Below are 22774 nucleotides of genomic sequence, written 5' to 3'. Positions count from 1 at the left end.
AATAAAGCATTCTACATCCTCCTGAGATGTCTTGGGTGTAGTCCACCAAGTGGTTCAAAGGCAGAGGGAAGTTCAGGTTCACAATGGGCTATACCAGGGCCCCAGAAAGAGCTTTTTGGTTTTCTCCACACGAGCCCCCTGGACATTCTTCTTGCGTTTTCTAACTCCTGTTAAGCAGGTTGGCAGGTAGGACCTCTCATCTGTCTTCCTCTTGCCTGACAAGTGGGACCGACACGTGTTAGGGGAGAGATGCCATCCTGTTGAAGGAGTAGCAATTAGGCCAGATGGATGCTAAGTTTGCTCGTGTGTGGGGCTGCGGTGGCAGCTGTAGCAGGCTGACTAAGGGAGATGTTTGTCATTCATCAGACTTTATTGTAACTGACAGTTATGGAAAACCTGTCTCCACAGAAGGATCAGTCAGGGCCAATGAGCCACCACTTGCGGTAAGCCTGTCTGATTGTCCCCCTCTGACACATCAATTAGACTGTTTTAAAGGTATGCGTCTGTGTTAGTTTACAATCACTGCTATAGCAAATTCCCACAAATTTAATGTCATAGCACAAATTTATTATCTCACCATGCTGGAAGTTTAAAGGCTAGAATCCGTCTCACTGGGTTAGAATCAAGGTGCTGGCCAGGCTGGAGGCTCCTGGGGAGAATCCTTTTCCTTGCTTTTTCAGCTTCTAGATGCCACCTGCATTTCTTGACTCATGTTCCCTTCCTCACGTCCTTCTGACTTCTGTTCCTGTTGTCACATCTCCTTCCCTGACTCTGAGCCTCCTGCTTTCCTTTAATAAGAACTCTGTGATTACATTAATGTCCACCTGGATAGTCCAGGACCCTCCCCTCATCTTCAGAGCCTTGATTTCATCACACCAGCAAAGGCCCTTTGGTCGTGTAAGGTAACGTCCACAGTTTCTGGGGATTAAGATGTGGATGTCTCTGGGAGACGGTTATCCTGTCTACCCCAACTTCCAACGAATGATTTCTCTGTTTTAGTCACCAAAGCCTCAGGGAGCATTGCATTTGCTCTTTTTAAAAAAATATTTTTAAGAGAGAAATTGTACTTGTAAAGAAAAAAAAAAAAAAAACTACTTAAAAATATGTCTTCACCCCTGGTTTCTAGGGTTCCGTGTCCCCATTTCTTCTTCCCAGAGGTGGAAGCTGTGTTCATCCTTCTTTTCCAGTGTACCCTTCTAGTGAGAATCGATGCATATATAAGCATATATGCACGCGTACATGTGTATGTATGTATACATACATTTTTGAAAACACAAATGATAGCTCATTTTCACACTACTGTATTTCATTTGTAAAAATTTTTATTGGAGTATAGTTGCTTTATAGGGTTGTGTTAGTTTCTACTGAAAAGCAAAGTGAATCAACCATCCATATACATATATCCCATCTTTTTTGAATTTCCTTCCCATGTAGGTCACCACAGAGCGCTGAGTAGAGTTTTCTGTGCTATGCAGTCTGTTCTCATTAGTTATCTGTTTTATACATTCTAGTAGATATAGGTATGTCAGGCCCAGTCTCTGAATTCATCTCATCCTCTCTTTCCTCACCTGGTGTCCAGACGTTTTTCCTGTACATCTGTGTCTCTATTTCTGCTTTGCAGATAGGTTCATCTATAGCCCTTTTCTAGATTCCACATATATGCATTAATATACAATATTTGTTTTTCTCTTTCTGATTTAATGCACTCTGTATGACAGTTTCTAGATCTATCCACATCTCTGCAAATGGTACAATTAATGATCTGTTCACAGCATGATTTCTATACCTACCCCTTTTAACAGCTACATAGTTTTCCATTGTATTGGTATATCAGAATATACACAACCAGCCAGCCCCTTGTTCAGAGACCTCATGGTTGTTTGTAATCTTTTGCTGTAATAAACAATGTTATAGCAAGTACCGTCTTACTTTATTTTGCACATGTGTGCCAGTTTATCTATGGCATAATCCCCAATGAGTGTCATTGATGGGTGCCAGGTTATGTACATCTTAAACTTAGATAGCTGTCGCCACATTGCCTTCCAAGAGAAGCATATCAACGTGCACTTGGAGACCATGGCCTCTGCTGCTGCTGCTGCTAAGTCGCTTCAGTCGTGTCCGACTCTGTGCGACCCCATAGATGGCAGCCCACCAGGCTCCCCCATCCCTGGGATTCTCCAGGTAAGAACACTGGAGTGGGTTGCCATTTCCTTCTCCAATGCATAAAGGTGAAAAGTGAAAGTGAAGTGGCTCAGTCGTGTCTGACTCTTAGCGACCCCATGGACTGCAGCCCACCAGGCTCCTCCATCCATGGGATTTTCCAGGCAAGAGTATTGGAGTGGGTTGCCATTGCCTGACATTGCATGACATTGCGTGGCTAAATGTCATGCTTAGCAGGGCCCTGCTGTGACCCTTACTGATTGCTCCTGGGGCACCTCATTATGGATTGTTTCTGACCATGTCCACCCTTACTATCCAGGGGTTCAGTCCAGGATTTACAAGTCTCTTCGATGGGGGGCAGATCTGGACCCAGAGTTGAAACCAGGAGGGATGTGGACATTCAAAAGTATATTCATAAAGGGTCACTTTCTAAGATGCTATGTCAAATGCCGGGGACACAACACTGTCTCCTTGAAAATCTCTCTTGTCTCTCCAAGTTGCCAGAGCCAGACAGGTTCCAGACTTTGACTCAAGGGCCAGGGTGGCAGGCCATTCTGGAAGGAACAGCACTGAAAGAGGCACTGCATTTGCTGGGGATTGCAGCCCCGCTGGTTGGCGGGGGCCAGAGTGCTTGGATGTGACACAGCTATTATTTGTGAAAGAGATTTGATGCTTCATTAGAGAAAAACTGTGTACAGAAACCCGGCAGAGATTTCTTAATGGCGTTCTGATTAAAGGAGCAAACAAACTAAATGCCAGATTAGTAGCATTTCAGGGAAGAAGGCACGATGGGGACTACATTTCTATTTTCTCCTTTCCCTCAGCTTTGCTTGGCAGCATACATTTGTCACTTTGAGAAAATGGAGAGAGCCTGGCTGATGTAGCAGAGAGAGAACTGAGAAGCAGAGCAAAGCATGGAAACTTGCAGCTCTCTGCTAGTCCAAGGGGGCAGGGGAGAGAGTCTCACCGCCAGAGTCTGGACAGCCCGGTGGACCACCTCAGCATGTGAGGGTATGCTGGTGTGCTCTTATCTTTCTGCTGGCAACTTTCCAAAATGGTTAAGGGAGGGAGGGATCATTAAGACCTTTGAGTGACAGGCTACTGTGCACACACGTGTTAACCTCTCCTCTCCTTTGACCTCAGAACGCATTAGAGCTGTTATCAGGGGGGCCGAAACCCACCCTTCAGGAGCTGTGCTGTCCCCTCTGTCCCTCTTTGTGCAGTTTGGCTGGGACATGGTTATTTGTCTCTTGGAAGGGGTAATATATCTGGGTGGGCAAGCAATTTGAAGGAGCGGGGTTTGAGGATCTCTGTCTCTATGGACAAGTAAGGGACGCTGTCTATACCTTGGCCAAAGTGATTCTGACTCTGAACACACACCACACTGGTTGTTGCACCACAACCTTTGCCATGCTGGTTGGGCCTCCCTGGTGGCTCAAACAGTACAGAATCTGCCTGCAGTGTAGGTGACGTGGGTTTGATCCCTGGGTCAGGAAGATCCCTTGGAGAAGGGAATGGCTCCCCGCTCCAGTCTTCTCACCTGGAGAATTCCATGGACAGAAGAGCCTGGCAGGCTACAGTCCATGGGGTCTGAGTCAGGCACAACTGAGGGACTAACATTTGTACTTTTTCTTTTCCTTCCTCTGCCTGAGTGCTCTTGCCCTCCTTTCATGGGTGAATTCTACTGCATTCTTCAGATCTTGGGGAGATGTGTCTTTGCCATCTGATACACCCTGTGCCCCTGACTCCTGCCACTTTGCTGCTGATTTCCTTCATAACCCTTAACACAACCAAGAACTATTATTTTTTGTTTATTTTGTTGTTTTCTTGCCCTTTGGGTTTCTCCCCACTGGAATGTAAGTTCTAAGAGAGCAGGGATCTGATTAGTCGTCTTCAATACCTGTAGGAGTCAGAATCCAATCAAGAAAACAGGGTGGATTGAGAGAGGGAACTGAATATGGGGAACTAGGTGCCTGGATTTAGGAAGAGTGGAGAGGTCAACTAGGCCACCTCAGGGAAACCCAGAGGTTAGAAAGAGAAGGGGACCTGGCCCTGGAGGGACCAGGGATGGAGGTGGTGATTTGGAGGAGATCCCATCACTGCTGGAGGCACCACCTGAGGGAGAGGAGAGGAAGAGGGAGGCAGTCAGCAGAGAAGCAAGCTCTCACCAGCTTTTCCTGCCCTCTGGCCTCCAGCTTCCCGAAGTGCTCCCATTGGCTGGAGCCAGCTGTGAGCCAGTTGTCAAGGCTCCCCCAGGGAAACATAGCCTGCAGAGGTTATCCCTGTCACCAAAACACAGCAGGGGAAAGGCAGGGAATAGATCTGAGAAGACCCTTGTGACTGGTACCTTGCTCCATCCCCAGCATCTCTCGAGCCCTTGACACTTAATAGATCCTCAATAAGCAGTGAATGGATGAATGAGTGGCATGTGTGAGTCCACATAAATCACTCCTGACATCATTTCTCATAGGGCGGATCCCTGTTAAAATGCCAGAACCCAAGAGGGAGCAGCTCTGGGACTTGCGCCTGACCGTTGCTCCTTGTGGCCTAGATGGGTTCCATGCCAGGTGTTTCTGCTCTCTCTGCTGCCCTAGCCAAGAGGAAGGGAAAAGGATTTTTATTTCTGAAAATAACTCTCTTTCCTGAGTCCTTTAATCTGAGCCCGCTGATGCTTTTATATATGCAGGGTTGTGTTACTTGAGGAATTCCTTTGAAGACAGTTTTCAACTTTCATTCCTATGTGATGTTTGCGACTCTTCCCAGCATCCTGGATTTATTCATGGCTGTAGGCTGTTAAGGGACCAGAGCTGAATCCCACATTCCCTAGGATCTCTATCTGGTGACCTTGGGGAACTGATTCAACACATAGGAACATCTTGGCTTCCCTTGTGGCTCAGCTGGTAAAGAAGCCATCTGCAGTGCGGGAGACCTGGGTTCGATCCCAGGGTTGGGAAGATCCCCTGGAGAAGAGAAAGGCTACCCACTCCAGTATTCCGGCCTGGAGAATTCCATTGACTGTATAGTCCATGGGGTTGTAAAGAGTCGGATACGACTGAGTGACTTTCACTTTCATAGGAACAGCTATTTGTCTGGAGTGTGGAATGCCTTGGAAGGAACATGAAATAATGAAAGAAACACTCTAAGTAGAGCACCAGAGGCTCCTTTCCCATTCCCCTGAAGTGAAGTGGCTCAGTCATGTCCGACTCTTTGCAACTCCATGGACTGTAGCTTACCAGGCTCCTCCGTCCATGGGATTTTCCAGGCAAGAATACTGGAGTGGGTCACCATTTCCTTCTCCAGGGGATCTTCCCAACCCAGGGATAGAACCCGGGTCTCGTGCATTGCCAGCAGATACTTTACCATCTGAGCCACCAGGGAAGCCCCATTCTCCTACCCCAACCAAACTGGGAGGTGGCCCAGCTGGCCCCTATTCCAGCTTCCACCCATGGCTCACACCAGCCTCAGCCTTGATTTTCAGGTTTCCTCCTGCTGACCATCCTCCATGGAAGGATTTGGTTGGAACAAAGGCAGTGGTTGGCCACTTATTAATATATCTCCTTGTTGTTTTGACATTTTTCCCTGGTAAAGGAGTAATTGTAGGTTTTCTATGAATCTGTCTTTAAGGGTTTTCTTCCTTTAAAAGTAATTGTAGTCTGCCTACACTGATTTATGTGAGTAATTTATGGAGTACATGTTTTTCCTTTGTCTTTGCTTCCTCTTTTGCTCTTTCTTTTTTGCTGAGGTGGTACCTTTTGCTGCTTTGCCCTCAGAGTTTTGCACAAGGGTTGAATTTTGAGCTGCAACAGTTTTTCCCATTTAAGTGTTAGGGTTGACTGGTGCTTTATCAAAACTTCCTAAGTACCTTTTACTATTGGAAATCTCTGCAGGTTCAAGTCCAGAGGCTTTTATGTAAGCCTCTAATGTAATAGTGATGCCCAACTGTAATTAGGACATTTCTGGAAGTTACTTCAATTGAATTGGAGACTGGAAGGTGACAGCTCATGGGGGCTGGCACTAAATTCATGAGAAAGAAATGCATAGGAAGATGTGGTTCTGGTGGAGAGTGGTGGAGAGTGTATATGTGTAATTTTCCAAGATCTTTCTGAATTGCTAATATGGCGGTAGGTGAAGGGCATATTTTAAGAATGTTGTCTGGTGAACATCCTGTGTGTCGAATCTCCTCATCGTCTTTCCACAGCCACTCCCAGTCTGCCTCATGAGACACTGCTGAAAAGTACGCCGCAGCTTTCCAAACAGTTAGCCTCTCCCTGATCAATTCACAGGACAGGGCTTAGCCAAGCTTGTGATGACGCAGGCTTCTCCGGGCTTTGAGGAGTACTGCTTGAGTTTTTTTGCACCCTGCTCTTCAGAAGCAGAATCATTGTGTTTTCCTTTGTCAGAGGCACTGTCAGAAAGTGGAATTTCCCACAAGACTAGAATTTCATCAGCTTTCATTCATAACCTTAGTACTTTTGGTTTTAAAGGACAAACTCGTTCTATTTTAAGTATTAAAGGAAAACAACTAACTCTCAATTATGGGTCTGTGCACTTAAGGAATTGTGAAATAGCATTGAAAGGCACAAAGAAATAATCCCCTCTTAGACGCCTCTTTGCACACATGAAGGAAGTGAAGTTAGTTCTAAGGGCAACCGCCCTTGGCTGCAGGGCTTGGGGGCACCCAGACCCTCAAACCCTTGTCTAACGAGAGGTTGGAAAGCCTAATTTGACTTCTTTCTCCAAGCACTACCAGGCCTATGACATCTTCCCTGTCCTTTCTACTCTAAAAGCATCTTAATGTGTTATTTCATTTCATCTCTCCTGCAATTGTAACCATTGAAATGTGTGAGATAATCGATAGTATTCTAAGTATGACTCAAATTAGAAAAAAAAATGATGCAGAAAAGTCATTTTCTGGAAGAAAATCTATTCATGGGTCTTTTACACATTTTTATTTTTTACATTACATATGTGTGTGCTAAGTCGATTCAGTGTTTGCAACCCCATGGACTGTAGCCCATCAGGCTCCTTAGTCCATGGGATTCTTCAGGTAAGAATACTGAAGTGGGTTACCATGACCTCCTCCAGGGGATCTTCCTGACCCAGGGACCAATCCCAGATCACCTGTGTCTGCTGCATTGTAGGCAGATTTTCTACCATTAAGCCACCAGGGGAGCCCACATGATAACAGTAGAATGGCCTCCCCACTTTTTTGTGTGCAGTTCTAGGAATTTTAGCACATGCATCGCTGCTTGTGATCACCCTCATAATCAGGACACACACCTGCCTTTATTTCTGTAAAGCTCCTGCCTTCCACCCATAGCCTCTGGAAACCACTGATCTGTTTCCCATCACTATAATTTTGACTTTTTGAGCATCAGATAAGTAGAATCCGTAGTATATGACATTTTGAGGCTGCCTTCTCTTATGGGCCTATTTTGGTTGAAGTACATATTCATCCTGTATCATTTCATTATATTGTTCAGTCACTCAGTTGTGTCCGACTCTTTGTGACCCCATGGACTGCAGCATGCCAGACTTCCCTGTCTGTCACTATCTCCTGGGGTTTGCTCAAACTCATGTCCATTGAGTTGATGATGTCATCCAACCATCTCATCCTCTGTCACCCCCTTCTCCTTCTGCCCTCAATCTTTTCCATAATCAGGGTCTTTAACAATAAGTCAGCTCTTCCCATCAGGTGGCCAAAGTATTGGAGCTCCAGCTTCAGCATCAGTCCTGTATAAGCTTGGAAGAATTTGAGTGGTTCCCTAAAGGAGCACTTAGGAAATCAGCAACAGGGACTGGTAGACAGCTCTGAGACCTTCATTTCTGTCCCAGACACTGACACCTAATAGGCCCTTAGTAACTTCTGGCTGCTGTCCATTTCTCTTACATAAGTCAAGTGTAGGCTGTGTGCCTGGAGGGAGGCTGGCTGGAATTCCAGGTGCCTGCTGATAGTTGGAATATTATCCGCTTAGCCAAGTGTTCTGGAGCCATGGGGCTGCTCAAACACAGTCCATATATGGTTATGGTGACCAACCACGTGGAGGAACCAACCATATTCATGCAGGAACCACATGAATGCCTTCAGGAGCCCCACACCTCTGTGGCTGGGCTCTGCCAGGACAATGTGCTGTCTGCATGGGGACAGGAGACTGCTGGGTTCAAGGTGGAGAATGCACTGCTCTGGTGTGATCGCCTGCCAAGGAGGTAATTGAGAGAATTGGCTTGGTGATCTCAATCTGACAGCTAGCAGGAGACATCCTAGGAGCTGGAGGAGATAAGCCTGTCAAGATCCTCCCAGCTGTTTTAGGCCAAGGATTGTCACTGCTTCGAGGCAAGGTTTTGGTACTGCCAGAAGGGACGTGAGCATATTGCAGCCTGCTTTCTCAAAGCCCCAAGGAATCATGGCTAAGTTGCATGGAACCAGCATGTTTTCCAGTCAGCAGATGCCTATCAGTCTGTCTTCTGGTTTAACCAGTGGGTTGAGTTCACTTTTGTGACACAGCCTCAGGTTATGTTATATAATCCCATCTCTTGGTCTCTCAAGAAAACAAGCAAGCAAAACCCTGCTGAATTGGTTTGGTGAGAATAGACTTTCATCTTAAGTTTCAAATCTCCTATAGCCGACAGTCTGTCAATTGATTGGCTATAACTGATTGACCATTGGCAGACACAGGAGATACAGGTATTCAATCCCTGAGTTGGGAAGATCCCCTGGAGGAGGACATAGCAACCCTCTCCAGGATTCTTGCCTGGAGAATCCCATGGACAGAGGAGCCTGGTGAGCTATAGTCCATGGGGTCACAAAGAGTCAAACATGATTTAGCAACTAAACAACAAATAACTGCTATTAACCATTATTGAGGCAGATAGTGGAGTTGTTAAGAGCCAGACCACATGGGTTCTAGGTCCTACCTTGGCCTCTGGCTGGCTGGGTGACCCTCAAGCAAGTTGCCGACCTCTCTGAGCCCTGGTTTTCCTGTCTGTAAAATGGGGGTGACACTAATGTCTCCTTCACTAGTCAATACATTTAAGGAAACTAATAAATGCCAGTATTTCGTTATAAGTTAATTTTGAAGAGTATATCTGAGCTCTTTACCAGAGTGTTGCAACATTCAGATTGAAAACTGCTCATCAGTCTAATAGTTTCACACTCTAGAGAAGAAAGCTGAGATCTAAAAGGCTTAGTAATGTGTCCAGGGGCAGGACCAGGACTAGAGATGTCCCTGGGCTGTTAATCCCTTTCTTCCCAATGCAAAGCAGACACCTGATGATCTGTATAAACTGGGTACTTGGTTAACTGGAACTCTCTATTAACTTGTCCTCTCATGCCTTGTCAAGACAAGAGTAATTTTCAGATCCACAAACCCAAGTCACTAGTGACAGAAGTCACTTCCTCGGGTGGAGTTTTCCGGTTAAGTGTATTTTTAAGGTGCTTATTCATCTGCATAATGACCACCATATGTGATACGTGGAGCTGTTCATAATGATCTGTTTACTTAGCTTTTTGTTTGCTAACTAGGAGAGATAACAGAGTTTATTGCCACTTGATCCCATGGGCCACCCCATCTGGGTCAACTTGTTTCTCCCTGGGACACAAATTTCTTTCCATCAAATTGTTCCAGTGACTAACAACTTGGTTAAGTGATGACAAGTTTGTTGATAGCGGAGCTCAAGATAAGGCCGAGTTAACTCCCTCCGCCCTCAGAGTTTGCTGCCTGCCCGTTGAGTGATCGGGGACCTGTCAGCCCTCCAAGCTGATGTGTGAGCTGATGGGAGTGGGGAAAAGCACTTGACGAGCTTGCAGCTTGTCCACGTGTTCCTGTGCTTCAGCACTCAGCCTGCCTCCCCTTCCAGGAAACCTCTCTCTCCCCCTCTCCTCGCAGACGGTACCCACGCCAGCTTCCATCTAAGAAATAGATGCCTTTGACTCACAAATACATTTTCTTGGATGCACAGAAGGTTTTGGCTTTTGCTTAGTCCACAAATCAGATAACTCCCATTGTCCATCTGAGTGATCTGTGGTCAAATTTAGAATCCCAGGTTGCGATTTCCTGTCGCTGACGGAGTTTCTGGATGAGACAACATCATCTATCATTGCTGAAGCGAATGTGACAGGCAGGAGAGGAGGAACTAACAGGGATTAAGAGCCTCTTGTGCACATAGAGAGTGTGTGCTTTCCTGGGGCAGACTCCAGAATTGCACGGATTGTTTGTCAGGTGCTTCTCAATTATCTGTGCAATACGTTCCCATGAAGCAGAAGTTGATTGCATGCACAGCAAAGGGACTCCCTCCATGTGTATGTCTTTGCTTTTTCATTCATCTTATTAGTGTGGTACAAACCCTGAAGCATGAATTAACTGGATCTGTGACTGAATGAGTTCAGATTTGCTGAGCAGGCTGATTCAGGAAAGCGTCTTCTATTCCCCTGCTATTTGCAATGTACAGACACCCTTCCTGAGTGATTGTGGCATTTATATTAGATGACGGCTGTAGCTCAGGATGAAACGTGATTACATGTCTACTTTAATCCTCAACGGGTAGTGGTTCCCACTTGGGGTGTTTTAAAGGACATGTGTACTGGTAGACTCACACGATATTTGGGTTGAAGGCATTGATAGACAGAGATGGGAAGTAGGAACCATCAACTTAGAAATCTAACCTCAAGAGAGATGGGGGTCTGATTGAGGATGCATAAAATTTAAGTAGCCCATCTCCCATGCTGCTGCTGCTGCTAAGTTGCTTCAGTCGTGTCCGACTCTGTGCGACCCCATAGATGGCAGCCCACCAGGCCCCGCCGTCCCTGGGATTCTCCAGGCAAGAACACTGGAGTGGGTTGCCATTGCCTTCTCCAATGCATGAAAGTGAAAAGTGAAAGTGAAGTCACTCAGTCGTGTCCGACTCTTAGCGACCCCATGGACTGCAGCCTACCAGGCTCCTCCTTCCATGGGATTTTCCAGGCAAGAGTACTGGAGTGGCGTGCCATTGCCATATATATGTATGTATGTATGTATGTATGTATATATATATATGTATGTATGTACGTATGTATGTATGTATGTATGTATATTGCTGATACATTGCTGTTTGCCAGGGGAATTCACAGGTCTGTAAATTTCACAAATTCTAGTGTCTCACTCCGTTTTAGAAATGAATGGCTAGGATTAATTGGGAGCCTTCCTTCCAAGGGAATATTGGAATTATTCTCAGCTGCCATGTGACACTGCTTGTTTATCCATAAAACCCCCACAAATTGTGATAGAAGTCACTCTAGATGACATTGTGAGAGATGGACGTTACCAGGATTTCACGTGGCGTGTCACCCCAGCATCAATGCTGCAGACTCATGTGGTGAGAGGGTTGTCTTTCCTTTAACATTGTTTGCCATCCACTTGGTTCTGTCATCTCTTTGGGACCTCTCTAATTTGCAGTCATCAGCTTCAAGCTCTGAGTCTTTGCTGGGCTAACAGTATCAAGAGAATCTGGATGATTTTTTTTTTTTTTTGCTGTATGTTTATGGTTCCTTCCTAGTTATGACAAGTAAGGCAGGCTTTCCATTTCTGATAGTAATATAAAGATCCATTTAAGAAACAAATTTAGAAAAATGCGGTTTCAAGAGAAACATATTTATAAGTAATTGTGCAGGTGGGACCCAGTTATAACATGCTGTCTCTTGGGATAGGATGTGATGGAGGTTAGAGACCCTTCCATCGAGGATGATTTCAGGGGGGTGGTGAGGAGATGGGGATGAGCTCCTCTCCCGCCTTGTAAATACTGCCACTCTTCCCAGCAGAGGGACGCTGATCACTAACCTTTACAGCGAAGTATCTTTCGTACTTCTTAATCATCCCAACAACTCCGTGAGGTGTGTATTGCTTCAGTCTCTGTGTTTCGAAGACGTGGAAGCTGGCACTTGGAGGTTGTGGCTGACTTTCCAAAGACACATGACTGGGAAGCGGGCAGATCCAGCATTCGTACACAGCAACTGGACTCCAGATCCTGGTGTTTCACCCTTAGGCCACATCCCGTTTCACACCCAGTAACACTCCAGGCAAATGACCAGGGACACGGAAAACTGGAGACTGGAGTCATTCAGTTTACTACCTGTTGGCAAATTGAGTTGCTAGTGAGGAAAAAGAGAAACACATTTAAAAAGAAACGAGAGAGACAAAACACCAACCTAAAATTAAACAGCTGAAACCTGTATTTAATCCATGTGACATCTTAATTCTCACCTCTGTTTCACGGTCCCTTCCCTGTTTCCCTCATGCCAGTGATTGTTAAAGATCAATGCATGGTCTTGAAATCCCCGCTTTGCTCTTCAACAATTCAGCTCGATTATTGGTTCTCTCTCTCTCAGTCTGAACCACCAAAGTCTTTGGATTCGGAATGCTTGGCTTGGCTCTCTGTCAGTATTTATACATTGACGTGAACATTTTTTAAACTTTAAAGGAGGGATCCTTTTGCAGCTCAGCGTGATTGAGAGTCTGTCAGCAGTATTGTTACATAGTTAGCTTGGCCATTGTAGGATAATATATGCTGTCTATAAATATACGGGATGTTCTGCTCAGCTAAATGCGTTTGCTCCTTTTTATAAGTTTTCTGGGTAAATTTCAAGACCTTCAGGATATTACTCAAGTTGGTAGATTTTATTAAACCTCCAAGAATATAATTAACTCATTTTACAAATTGTTAATGCTTACAGAAACTCACAATAAATGAGACCGCTTAAGAGGAAACAGGAAAAGGCAGCTTGTTAATGCTGATCCCATTCTCCGATATTGTGAGAAATAAATGAATGTTTATCACTCGCTGCTGTAATGTTCATCTGAGAATTCTTTAAAAGGCAATTACATATGTTTACAGAGAAATAACGCTGCCGTTTAGTTCATTTTCAGCTTAACAGTCTCCCCTGAAAAAATGACAAAAACATGCCTTGTCAGTCAAAGATATGTTTTAAGTTGGTTCTGCTTGAATTTTAACATTTTTATATGCCTGTATCACAACCTTGCTCATTAGGAGAAATATAAACAATTACTGATGGTCAATCTCAACCTGTCTTCAGTTGCATCTTACTCTGCTCTCCAACAGGCCTGCAGGACTTTGGTCCCCCTACTTTAGTTCTAGGCACTTACTGCAGGGGTATGTTTCTAGCCCAGAGTGTACCCCCAGTCACCTCTCCCCAGTCATCAGGAACTGTCCTCGTCATAATCCCCAGGCTTCATTCTTCTCCTTGGTGCTTGGGCTCCGTCACGTTGACTTCGTACCCTTCTCTTTGTACCACTTTGTTGTCGCTGGGCTTTGCGCATGCTGTTCCCTCTGTTTGGAGAATTCGTTCTCTTTTTCTCATATCCCTTCCAACACACATCTTTCACACGGATAGCACTTCCAACTCCTTTTGAAGTCAACTTATTCTTGGGATACTTCCCTTCACTCTATTCGTTTGTTAGCTACTCTTCTAGAATTGTGTTCTTCCTTCCTTTCTCTCTCTCTCGTTTTCTCCTTCTCTCGTTGTCTCTTTCTCTCTCTCTCTTTCTTTCATCGTGGAGTTTGTGGGATCTTACTTCCCCAACCAGGGATTGATTGATCTTGGGCCCTTGGCAGAGTCCTAACCACTGTAGTGCCAGGGAATTCCCTGTGCTCTTTCACACTCTTATCTCTGTTTGAGTTCACTCACTTGTTGAGGGTGACTACTGGATGAGTGTCTACCTATGTGGATAAATTGAGTTCCTTGAGAGTAGCTTCAGTCTAGTTTTTGCTACAGCTATGTCCATCCTCAGCATCTCACTCTGTGCCCAGCACATAATAAGCACTCAATTAAGTATTTCTGAAATATGTAGGTGGCTAGGAGTGTTGGACAATCACCATGTTCCCTCCCTCTGCCCTCAGTGTCAAGGAATCCTGTTCTCCATCATCCTCCTTCAGTTTTCACCAACATGACTTCTGATTTTGACCTAATATGCCAAGTATGTGAAGGGACCAGAGCATTCCTGGCATTTTCTGGGATTTATCAAGAGCTTTACAGGGAGGCTGTCCGTCCCAGTCAGTCTGTACACCACAAGTCACTTTCCTGATCAGCAGCATCCTGGATAGGTGGGGGACCACTCAGGTTTCTTTTGGGGCTGCGGGACTGCCAGGCTGCAGTGGACAGGCTGATAGGGAAACAGAATCCTAGCTCTTTTCCCTTCTTCCTCGAGTCAGACAGTGGTAGTTTTAAGTTCTATCTAGACAAACTGGAGACTGGCAGAAGAGGAAATAAAGTCTTACTGAAATTATTGATAAAGAACAAAGAAGATGTTTGTAAAGAAAGGAAACGGACATTTACAAGCTGCTCACCATGTTGCAGAGACCAGGCCGTACACACAACCATTGTTCCTTTCATTCATCCCTCATCACAGATGAGTAAGCAGATGACAGACAAAGAAGGAAAGGGCTGCTATTTAAACCCAGGCCTATGTGGCTCCAAAGCTTTTATATTTTCCGCTCAACATGATTCCAAACTTCTGTTCTCCCTGGTCTGATTCCAAAGGTAGGGAAGCTCATCCTGACAGAGGTGGGAATGTGTTTGGCCCCGGGGCCACTTGTGTTTCTTATCAGTCTGTTACTACAGACTGGAGACTGGGAGGCAATGGAGAAAGGCAAAACAGGCAGAAATTATTCCACAGCAGGAGTCTGTCGTCCTCCAATTCCCTGACCATTATCTGGTCAACAAGAATCTGATCATGTGTGAGTTTATAACTTAGAGAATTCAAATGCACCTGCTCTGCCTGTGTGAACACACACACACACACACACACACACACACACACACGAGAGAGAGAGAGAGAGAGAGAGAGAGAGAGAGAGAGAGAGAGAGAGAGAAGTGTTGCTGTGAGAGCCAGTGGATTGAAGATCAGGAAAGGCTCCCCAGAGTGGCCCTTGGCTTGAGATCTGAAGGGATGAATAAGGGACCTAATGAGAAAGGAGTTGGCTGAAGAGGATCAGAGAGAATGTTTCAGACAGAGCAGGCACATTTGCCCGAGCCTGGTCGGGAGTGGAGGAAGGCAGACCTCAGTCACTGAGGACAGGCTATCGTGGCTGGAGCTGTAGAGGGGGCTGGGGCCTGACCTGGATGTCAGGACAGTGAAGGGACCCAGTCTGCACAGATTCTGTTCTGCCATCTGTCAAGCAAAGAATAAAGTGGGTGAGAAATGAGGTCTTAGGGGTGGAAGGAAAGTGGAAAAAATTGAGGCAAACCGGCTGTGATAGTAATCAAAAGTGTTTCTAAGAGCATATTAAAGGACAGAGGCAGAGCTAGCCAGTAATAAGGGTGGGGAGAATGAAGCCAGCTTTCCTGTGAACCTGCACTGCAGTCTCCCTTCCCAGAAAGCCCGATGATCGCTTTATCATTATCACTTGTTACAACATCCAGGCACACAGCTTGGGATGTCTTAGGGAAACTCCTTCAAATCTCCACACCACCCGCCAACCCTAGACAACCATGAGTCTATTTTTTATTTCTATAGATTTGTCTATTCTGACACTGAATAGCAATTGAATCATTCAATATGTGATCTTTTGTGCCTGACTTCTTTTACTTAGCATAATGATGTCAAATTTTATCCATGTTGCAACATATATCAGCACTTCATTCCTTTCTATGGCCGCTCAGCTACTTCTTGATAGCCCCCCCGCCAACCCCCAGGGAAAGCATCCGGTCATGGGGCAGTTGTCAGCCAGTCCCTGTGTGTGGTTGGAGCAGGGTGCCACAGAGTTAGTGATTGTCTGATGGATCTCACTGGATTGAGTGGGTCAGCTTGGACATAGGCTTCTCGGTTTCTCTCTTGCCCTCCTGAGCAGCAGCCATTCTCTAGCTGTCCATTCCTGCTAATGGTTCTGGGTCTTGGGCTGTGAGTATTCCTTCTGTCTGGGTCACCATGTACAGTGTTATAGGTTGCTGCTGCTGCTGCTAAGTCACTTCAATCATGTCCGACTCTGTGCGACCCCATAGACGGCAGCCCACCAGGCTCCCCCGTCCCTGGGATTCTCCAGGCAAGAACACTGGAGTGGGATGCCATTTCCTTCTCCAATGCATGGAAGTGAAAAGTGAAAGTGAAGACGCTCAGTCATATTGGACTCTTAGCAACCCCATGGACTGCAGCCCACCAGGCTCCTCCATCCATGGGATTTTCCAGGCAAGAGTACTGGAGTGGGGTGCCATTGCCTTCTCTGAGCACTGACCAAAGGTGCCCAGCTGAAGGCACAAGAAAGGGCTCACATAAAATCTGCATCCCGTATGCCAAACCATAGACTCCAATATAGGACTGTGTTTCTTCCAGTGAGGGTGGGTGGGGTGGGGCGGGCCTTTTCTAACCCTTACAAAACCGTGTCCCGGTTTTCAGCAGGACTGCACTGTCAGTCGACATTTGTCAGAGCTGAGGTCTTGGACCCAGTTAACATGGCTTATATTTGAGTTAAGATTTAGGTAGTGATAAGATAGAGGATGAAATATTGGATCTACAGATGTTTTATATATATATATATTTAAAATATATATTTATGTATGCATTTATTTCTGTGTTGGGTCTTAATTATGGTATGCAGGCTCTCTAGTTGAGGTAAAGGTTCAGTTGCCTGGCAACATGTGTGGTCTTAGTTCCCTGATGAAGGACTGCACCTGCATTCCCTGCATGGGGAGGGTGGTTCTTTTTTATTTTTAGAAGGCAGATTCTTAACCACTGGACCATCAGGGAAGTCCCTAGGGTTTTTTAAATTTATGGATTTGTTCTCAAAAGAAAAACATCCCTTAATCTGTATTGGATTAGCCAAAAAGTTTGTTCAGGTCTTTCCGCAAGATGTTATGGAAAACTCAAACTTTTTGATCAACCCAATATTTAGAGCTCTACAGCTGTACCATGAGCAAGAGGAATTTTCAACCTCTCTATTTTTTTCATCGGTTCTCATCTGAGTTCTGACATCTCATGCTGTTCCCATCTGTGTTTCTAACTTTGGGGTACATCATTTCTGTGGTTGAATTGGTGTTAAAAAATAATTTTCACAACAAGGGTAAAATCATGACTGTCAGATATCAGAATGAATACATGCTAAAGATTTTATTCTATTTCCTAATCAGGGAATCAGGCAGATGTTATAACCTATTGAAAAGAACAGACACATTTTGTGGATCAGAAATATTAGAATGAATGTGCAAATGTGCAAAAACTGTTTTCTCCACAGCGGGAGGGAGAAGTCAATTGGACCTCTCTTGGACAGGACAGAATTTACATGTCTATAGACAAGAAGTATTATTTGCATTGCTATCACTTATCTACAATTTACAGAATTGCAAAGTGGCTTCCATACAATCAGAATCAGATAACCCAAAGGGGTGTTCTCCAGGGTCTGACAATGCATCTTCTTCTAAGGAGCCACACATTTTCCCTTCCACTGGTGATTCATGCTGTCTCTGGGACATTGGTGAATATAGATTAGATTCCAAGATGAGGACAATGTTTTCTTAGGTCCCAAGTGGCCCCTGGTGTACAGTGTCCTTTGTTAGAGGAACAAGAATCAGGGGTGTTTTCAAAGACACTGTGGTTGGTGGAAAGACCAAGGGTGAAAGGCACAGGGGAATTTGAAGGGAGGAACCTGTTAGACCAGAGACTGGGGAATAAGGCTGAATTTTATCCTTAAAATCATTACACACTTCCTATGTGACCTTTGGGCTTGCCGTTTATCTCCCTGCCTCTTTGAGACAGGAAAATAAGTATTCTCTGTAAAGTGCATTGAGGTTCCCTGATGAAAAGTACCAGTTAGCTGGGAAGTGGTATTAATTTGTCCAGGCTTGCCCTTTGTATTCCTGCTGGGTCGATTTGTCTTCCATTGCCTCTCTGTCTCCATCATTAATTTCCACTGTAGCAAGTGAGGCCCCCATCATGGGATTAAATATTTTTAATGGCTGCTTTGGGATTTTTCTATTTACCCTCAAAAAAATCTGTTAGAATAAAGCCTAAAACACCCACCTCAGTTTCTTTCCTTTCCTTTAAAATGTTTAAGTAAATAGTCGATAGGATAATTATTCTAAATGTAGTAGAGTGTCACGTAGTCTTAGAAGACTTGCTATAAATTCAAAATTAGTCTCGTCACAGCTTAATGGAATTCTTCAGCTCCACCAGGCAAGCCTCTCCCGCCCCAGTGCTGCAGGTGGTAGAAAGGAAAATGCTGAAGCTTCCAAAATATAAAAAAGGGAACATTTCTGAGATCTATGAGTCTAGAATTGACTCCATTCCTATAAATCACAAGGGAGTCTTCAGGTATATTTTTACTCCAAGAGAAAAAGGATTTAGGAATGTCTATAACACTCGCAGTTTCCTGTGTGTTGTGTCTACTCAGTCAGCTTCCACTAACAAAGCTGACTAGCCATGGGGTAGAGAATAGTGGCTGGGAGGCTATTTTCGTTTTAGCTGTGCAGCTTTAGTAACTTTGCTGTCCCTCAGTTTTCCCACTGGACTGAGGTCACGTGTGTGCGTGCTCAGTCATGTCCAACTCTTTGTGACCCCATGGACAGGCTCCTCTGTCTGAAATTTTCCAGGCAAGATTACAAGATTATTAGAGTGGGTTGCCATTTCCTACTCTAGGGGATCTTCCCAACCCAGGGATGGAACCCTTGTCTCTTGCATCTCCTGCATTGGCATGAGGATTTTTTACCACTATGCCACCTGGGAAGCTGAGGTTCTATTCTTTCACAAATTGAGTCACATGATTCTTAACTTCTACCACATCCAATCCCTTGTACCTTGCTTTAGCTCCTGAATTCCTTTGGATGACCCAATATGGTGGTGGGGAGGGGGTTATTTTTGTTTTCATCACCTTGACAGGTTTCCCTAATGTTCTGATGAGGATGGATTTTGGAGACTGCCACTCACTCCAGTATTCTAGCCTGGAGAATTCCATGGACAGAGGAACCCATGGGATTGCAAAGAGTCAGTCAAGACCGAGTGACTTTCACTTTCTTTTTGTGGTTTCCAGACAGATGCAGGAGTGAGGAACAGCAGCAGCATTTTAATCGAGTGCCCTGAATGTTTTTGCTTTACAGGACCCAGTGCACTTAGGATTACATTTCTCACATGTATCACCTTTACTTCTGATAGATTATTTCCCCAGCCATTGTAGCCGCACTGATCATCTGCTTCTCAATTCCTAAGCCTTTTATTATCTCTCCTACTGATAGTTCCTTTTAACTGTACACAATCTGTTACGATTGTCAGGCTGTTTGTTGAGTATTCATTTTATCAGCCCATGGGACATATATATTCATTAAGAGAGAATCATATTTTATGTTTCCCTTTTGTTCTCTACAGTACCTAGCTGTCTTCCTTGGTGGCTCAGACGGTAAAGTGTCTGTCTACAATGTGGGAGACCCGGGTTCGATCCCTGGATTGGGAAGATCCCCTGGAGAAGTAAATGGCAATCCACTCCAGGACTATTGCCTGGAGAGGAGCCTGGTAGGCTACAGCCCATGGGGTCGCAAAGAGTCGGACACGGCTGAGCAACTTCACTTCACTTTGTTCTCTGCAGCACCTAGCAGGTAGCCCAAATTACCACAGATGCTGAGCCAACTTTTTTCAAATTCTTAAATGCAAATTGCATTGGCTAGATGTGCACTGAGTTAAGTAGACTGTCTGTCACAAAGGTCAAAGCACACTGATCATATACGTATGATCAGCAAGACTGACCTGAGAAATAAGCCATGCTTATTTTTGAATGGTGTTGGGGTCTGTGTGATTGAGTTGGATGGCATTGCTTAACCAAAGGGTTGTTCGTTGTTCAGTCACCAAGTCGTGTCCAACTCTTTGTGTCCCCATAGACTGCAGCATGCCAGGCTTCCCTGTCCCTCACCATCTCCTGGAGGTTGCCCAAGTTCATATCTATTGAATTGGTGATGCCATCCTTCAGTGGCAGGGTATAACCTTTTAACTGTTTAGATGGAAAGGAAATATTTCCAACATCCTTTTGTCCCGTGGAGGGACCCTTAGAAACCAAAAGGGCTCAACAACTCATTTCCATAGAGATAACTGTCAATTTCTCAGGCAGCTTTGAAAATCAATACTGGCCCAGTGACCCACAGTGCTTGGAGTCAAGCATAGAATTAGGATGACTAGTTAGTAGATTTGGAGAAGGCAATGGCACCCCACTCCAGTACTCTTGCCTGGAAAATCCCATGGGCAGTGAAGCCGGTAGGCTGCAGTCCATGGGGTCGCAGTCGGACACGCCTGAGTGACTTCACTTTCACTTTTCACTTTCATGCACTGGAGAAGGAAACGGCAACCCACTCCAGTGTTCTTGCCTGGAGAATCCCAGGGATGGAGGAGCCTGGTGGGAGGCCGTCTATGGGGTTGCACAGAGTCGGACACGACTGAAGCGACTGAGCAGCATTTGGTAGACTAGTGGAAGAATCTTGTGCCCTGGACTCAGTTTGGTGCAATGTGTGGTGAGAAATATGATCTGTTGAATCTATTTAAAAGGTAGAGCCAGTTATGTGGTGAACGGTGATCAGGCCCTTTGTGGTGATTCCCGGACACAGAGAATAAGCCCCAGGAAGAATGTCACCCTCACTTTGCAGACACTCCCTGTTCATGGAGGTGGGTTGTCAGGGGCAGATCTTGGGCGCCGGTGTCCATGCTGTGGTCCCAGGTTCTTTGTCTGTTGGCACGTGGACAGTGTGATCGTTTCATCTATTAATAATTCCTCTGCTTGCGGAGACAACATAAATCATTCAGAAGTTTAAAAACTCATCGGCTAATCAACAGTCCCTTCATCCAGAACTTGGCTACATCATGGGAAAGCTTACCAGGTACCACCTCTGCATTTTTGCACTAGGCACCTTCTTCATTGGGTGGGGCTAGGACTCTGCTCCTGGTGTAGAGGTCCAGGGATGGTTCTTCCTGTTAAGATTTGGCCTGGAGCCCAGCCCTGCAAACCCTGCTGGTGGGTGGAATAGACTGAGATAGCAGCTTCTCACCTCCTCCTCTGTTCCCCTGAGGGACAGAGGGCTTTATCCAGGGGAAGTCAGAGCTCTCTATTTGGCAGGGACAGCTTGCTGAAAACATCTTTGCAGATCTCACGGCAGAGACCCAAAGAGAGGAGATGAACCATGCAGCCAGCTTCTGTTTCAGGAAGGAGGAGCGGTTATCAGAACATCACCTCTATGCCATTTAACTGCTGCGGGATGTTGGGCCGATGACCCAACAGTCCTGGGCCTTAGTTTCCCAGCTTATAATGTGGATATGACAGTAATAGTATTTGTCTTCTAAAATATTTTGGTTTGATTAAATGAGTTATTACAAGTAAAATATTTAGAAGAATGCCTGGCACAAAATATATATCATATATATGGTGGCTGCTAGTAATACTCTTATTAATTTATTATGTCATCAGTTTTATATTTGTTATTTAAGTTATTATAGGGTTATTATGTTATTAGTATACTCCCACACCAGGCTGTCACTAGCCTTTCATTGTGGTTTTGGTTCAGGGGAGTTCCTGGATTGATCTCTGTGTATGCTACACAGATTTCACTCCTCACACAAACCCCTGGAAGTGAGTACCAGTTAAACCTGGGTCTGTGCAGGAAACTTCACATCCATGAGCCATATGCCTGTGGTATCTGCAGGATTAAGACCAGGTCTCCTGACCCCAAGGCCCCTCTCCACGGTCAGTGTTGACTGTGCGAGGTCAGCGAGTGTTCTCTCGTGTCCTCTGTCCACCCATTGCAGTGGGAGGCACTCTGAGGCTGTGATTCCCGACCTGGATGCAGATGCTGTTTGCAGTATCTACATGTTAGCTTCAGAGCTTACTCCAGGCACATGGTGGGAGGCGTATAAAGGATGACCCCAGCTCCCAAGCGGTCTGATTGTGGAAGTGATCATCTTATTAAATAAAAGTACATAGCGGGTACAAATTCTGTGTACATCTGCCGTGTCTGCTCTGAAGAGCAGCCCAGTTAACCAATGAGGCTGTGATACCTGTTGTCCACACTCAGAAAAGGATGTTGTCATGGGGACAGGAGTGACTAGAGGAAGGTTCATGAACAGAGCTACACAGACTGGTAGGGTTTGTGATTGTGGAGGAGAGTGACGAGGACAGTGTGCATGGGGGCACCCTGTGAAAAAGCTTCAGAGGCGAAAGGACGATGGCATGTGACTGGGGTGGTGAGGACCCCTGCTGGCACTTTCCCCCTCTCTCTGATGAACTGAAGACCTTCTCTGCAAACTCAGTGTCTGTTTCTCATTGCCTTCCTGTGCTTTCACCAAGGGCACCCTTGGGCAGAGACAGAAGGCAGCATCTCCTCACCCTTTACTATTAATGCAGCGAGGTACAGAAAGGGGGTTGCATGCATGGATTGGAGCTGGGCACGTGCGGGACCTTCCTTGGCATTTTTTCTTTCCTGGTGACAGTGTTACATGTGCCTGTCTTCTCCCTCTTGTACTTCTGCTAAGGAATGATGATACACTGTAGCCTGCTGAGAACTGCCTGCAGAGAGGAAAACCCTCTGTTTTGAGGGTTTTGTTGCGGTTTTGTGTCTCTTGCTCATGAGTAGCTTGGCCAGGTGTGCCCTCTCTGGGGCAGCAACCAC

At 45.4% G+C, this 22774-nt stretch overlaps 1 protein-coding gene across 15 annotated transcripts in view; it reads left to right on the top strand.

Moving 5' to 3' along the window:
* KCNMA1 (potassium calcium-activated channel subfamily M alpha 1) overlaps positions 1–22774 on the top strand; it is a 774726-nt gene that overhangs the window by 338196 nt on the left and 413756 nt on the right. The window lies entirely within an intron of this gene.

The sequence above is a fragment of the Bos indicus genome, chromosome 28 (genome assembly GCF_029378745.1).
Source record: "Bos indicus isolate NIAB-ARS_2022 breed Sahiwal x Tharparkar chromosome 28, NIAB-ARS_B.indTharparkar_mat_pri_1.0, whole genome shotgun sequence".
Taxonomy (NCBI): Eukaryota; Metazoa; Chordata; class Mammalia; order Artiodactyla; family Bovidae; genus Bos; species Bos indicus.
The sequence above is the reverse complement of the archived record's forward strand: the minus strand, read 5'-3'. Positions and strand labels throughout refer to the sequence as shown.